Source organism: Vanellus vanellus (assembly GCF_965231255.1).
Source record: "Vanellus vanellus genome assembly, contig: HAP1_SCAFFOLD_110, whole genome shotgun sequence".
Classification (NCBI taxonomy): Eukaryota; Metazoa; Chordata; class Aves; order Charadriiformes; family Charadriidae; genus Vanellus; species Vanellus vanellus.
The window spans coordinates 534,004-538,289 of NW_028127815.1; positions in this window are offsets into that span (position 1 = coordinate 534,004).

A 4,286-nucleotide genomic window follows, 5' to 3' on the forward strand; every position below is an offset into this window, starting at 1 on the left:
ATGGTCCTGGTGTTCCAGAGGGAATTGGCCATGGCTTTGGGGAGAGTGGTGGAGATGGAGCCCATGTCTATGAGGGAGAGGTTGAGGAGGAAGAAGTACATGGGGGTGTGGAGGCGGTGGTTGCAGGCGATGGCGGTGACGATGAGGCCGTTTCCCAGGAGGGCAGCCAGGTAGATGCCCAGGAAGAGCCCAAAGTGCAAGAGCTGCAGCTCCCGTGTGTCTGCAAACTCCATGAGGAGGAAGTGGGTGCTGGAGCTGCTGTTGGACATTTGCTGCCTCTGGGCAGGGGCACCTGTCCAAGGAGGGAAACAGAGTAAGTCAATGCAGACTTTTGTAAGAAAAATGAAAGCCATTTCCCGTAGGCTCTCTTTGCATTGCCCAAGGCCCCACAGGTCAGAGGAAAGCTGGGACACTGGTTCCCATGGACACACCGGCAGGAGTGGAAGAAGATCAGTGTGGGACTCTGCAGCTGAAATTCCCATCCCAGGGAGGCTGACAGCAATAAAAAGGTAACTTTAAAGGAGACACGTGGAGAAACCCGGAGAAATGCCGTGAGGGTCTGACTGGGAGAGGCATGGGGAGAGGCAGCCGGGCACTCAGGACAGCTTTACCCTCACCCTGCTGGGCACGCCACTGCCCAGACACTGATCATGCAGGGCAGGTGCCCTCAGCCCCACCGCTGGGCAGCAGCAATGGGGCACGTGGCAGGAGGGATGCCCCTCGCCTCTCCTGCTGCTCTGCTGGGCACAGAGCTGACTCCCACCCCAGAGCCCATGGCCGTGAGGGCTGAGGGCAGTGCTGAGTGGCTCAGGGAAGGCATCTGCACTGCAGGGGTGGCTGGAGGTGCCCCTATCTCCCCTGCAGCAGGGCTTCCAGGAGCAGCTCCCTCCTTCCCTGCCCGTCTCCACTGCCTGGAGCTCTCCCTGCCAGCAGCCTTTTCCCTGCCCCCACGTCTCTTCCCTGCCAGTGCTCGCAGACCCCATGGCAGCCCCCGTGTGCCCAGCTCTGCCCTGCAGTCTCTGCATGTGTGCAGGGGCTAAAGGGCATGTGCCACAGACCCTGGTGAGACTGGAAAGGGGATGCTGGTGCTGTCTGTAGCCCCCGGAGCTGGAAAACAAAGACAAAGCCTCAGGAAAGCTCCTTATCTCTACAGGGATCCCTCCTTTGAGCTTTCTTTTAAAGTCCCATTGTACATCTGCCACTGCCCACCCAGCCAACCAAGATGGGAAACATCAAAAGACAGACCCTCTACTGTTCAGGGAACTCAAACATGAAATGTGCCCTCAGGAATGCCCAGAGGTGATCTGGAGGTGTAAACAGTCCTGACCCACACATGTCCCTCTAAAAAACAGAATGACCCCTCCCCACCAGGGGTTGCTACTCCCACCCACAGCTTCTCCCCACAGAACCTACGTGGGAGCTCCCCGGGCAGGCGGAGAGCTGACCCTGGCAGGCGGCAGAGTCCCTGCCCTGCACATAGCCCCCGGAGTGCAGGGACCCTTCTGGCAAGGACAGCCCTGACCACCCCTGCCTGCACACCCACCTTCACAGCCCTTCGACCGTTCCTGGGAGAAGGCAGCCGTCATGCCCTGTGCCTCTGATGGTGCAGCAGGGAAGCCCCAATCTAGAGAATGTCCTCTTCTTCCACAGCAGAGAAGTTCTGAGCGTCCTCCTTAAAAGATCCCACGGGCTGTGGGAGGTGCCAGCTGTTGGAGATCTCTCCAGCTACTGCAGCTGCTCTGCTTTGGGAAGAGCTCTCCCCCCACTCGCCCTCAGCATCCTCCCTCTCCAGACTGCCTTCAACCTCTCTCTGCCTCCCTGCTCTGCCCTCGCTGCCTGCAGGCAGTGCCCTCAGCCCTGCTGCGCTGTGCAGAGGAGCTGCTCCTGGGCAGAGCTGTCTCTCTGCAGCGCTGCCCGCTTGCCAGGACCTCCCTCCGGCCCAGCAGCCCGGCCCAGCTCAGCAGCAGAGGACCTGCTGTGGCTTTCTCTGCCTCCTCCCCGCACTGCCCCAATCCCTCGAGGTGTCCCTGCGCCTCCAGGGCTGACAGCTCCTCCAAGGCAGCGGGGTCTCTCCTGGGGAGCAGAGTTTGAAACAGAATGAAGTCATCACTGACTGTCCCTCTCTGAACCCTGGACAGACTGATTCCTGCAGTGGGAAGGAATTTCTGCTCTGCCAGGGTGTGTGGACCTACAGGAGGCATCAATGTTCAGTCTTCCTCAGCAATGTTCCTGAGGCCGGAGAGACATTCAGCTTCTCCAGTGCACCCCACAGACCCACCAGAGGGGGGATTCCTCTTGCCTCAGCTCAGCTGCCCTAAATCGGAGTGAGCTCCTTCTCTGAGCTGCCGTGTGAGTAATGGAGACAGAGGCCAGGAGGGAGCTTTTCCAATGCAAACACCGGGTGACATCTGAGGTGCCAGAGGTGGTTCAGGACACCTGCAGGGAACTGCAAGCTCTAATGGAGCAATTTTGAGAGACAGGGCAGCATCTGCGGGCATTGTCCTGGATGCTGGTGGGGAATCCCTTTGGCCAACAGAAAACATAGAAGACCACGGAATGACAGGATCACAGAATGGTAGGGGTTGGAAGGAACCCTCAGAGATAGTCTAGTGCAACCCCCCTGCCAAAGTAGGGTCACCTTCAGCAGGCTGGACAGGAATGAAGCCAGGCGGCTTTTGAATATCTCCACAGAAGGACACTCCTTAGCCTTTCTGAACAGCCTGTTCCAGTGCTTTGGTGCCTTCAAAATAAATGCATTTTTCCTTGTGTTCAGATGGAATTTCCTGTGTTCCAGTTTGTGCCCATTTCCCCTTGTTCTGTTGTTGGGCAGCACAGAAAAGAGTCTGGCCCCATCTTCGTGACACCCGTCTTTTAGATATTGATAAGCATTGAGGAGATCCCCTCTCAGCCTTCTCTTCTCCAGGCTCAACAGACGCAGCTCTCTCAGCTGTTTCTCATAAGAGAGGTGCTCCAGACGCCTGAACATCTTTGTAGCCCTCTACTGGACTCTTTCCAGCGGTTCCTTGTGTTTCTTGCACTGGTGTACCTAGAACTGGCCACACTACTCCAGATTCGGCCTCAGCAGGGCAGAGCAGAGGGGAAGGATGACCCCCCTTCACCTGCTGGCCATGCTCTTTTGTAATTCACCCCAGGAGACTATAGGCCTTCTTGGCCAACAGGGCACATTGCTGGCTTATGGTCAACTTATTGTCTACCAGGACTCCCAGGTCCCTCTCAGCAAACTGCTTTGCAGCAGGTGAACCCCCAACCTTTACTGGTGCATGGGGTTTTTCCTCCCCAGGTGCAGGACCCTACACTTGCCCTCGTTGAACTTCATTATGTTCCTCTCCACCCAACTCTCCAGCCTTTCCAGGTCTCACTGACCAGCCTGCCATTTCCTGGGTCCTCCTTCTTGCCCTTTTTGAAGACTCGCGTGACTTTGGCTTTCCTCCAGTCCTCAGGCACCTCTCCTGTCCCCCTGCCCTTTCAAAGATGATGGAGAGCGCCTTTGTAATAACATCTGCCAGGTCCCTCAACACTCCTGGGAGTGACCCATCAGGGCGGTGGGTGTCAAGTTTGCCTAAATGATCTCTAACCTGATCTTCCTCGACCAAGGGAAAGTCTTCATTTTCTCAGATTCTTTCTCTTCGCTCCTGGGTCTGGGATTGCTGAGGGCCGGCCTTACCAGTAAAGACTGAAGCAAAGAAGGTATCAATAATTCTGCCTTCTCTGCATCTTCCGTCACCAGGGCACCCACCTCATTCAGTAGCAGGCCCACATTTTCCCTGGTCTGCCTTTTACTACTGATGTACTTGGAAAAGCGTTTCTTATTGTCCTTGACATCCCTGGCCAGGTTTAATTCCAAGTGGGCTTCAGCCTTCCTCGTTGCATCCCTACGTACTCTCGCAATGTTTATATACTCCTCCTCTCCCTGAAAAAAGTGCCTCCCCAGCTCTCCTGTAGGCCCCCTTTAGGTACTGGAAGGGTCTATAACGTCTCCTTGAAGCCTTTTCTTATGCAGGCTGAACAACCCCAACTCTCTCAGCCTGTCTTCAGAAGAGAGGCGCTCCAGCCCTCTAATCATCTTTGTGACCCTCCTCTGGACTCACTCCAACAGTTCCGTGTCCTTTTTCTGTTGGAGGGTCCAGAGCTGGATGCAGTACTCCAGGTGGAGTCTCACAAGAGTAGAGTAGAGGGGAAGAATCACCTCCCTCGACCTGCTGGCCATGCTGCTTTTAATGAAGCTCAGGATGTGCTTGGCTTTCTGGGATGCAGGCACACATTTC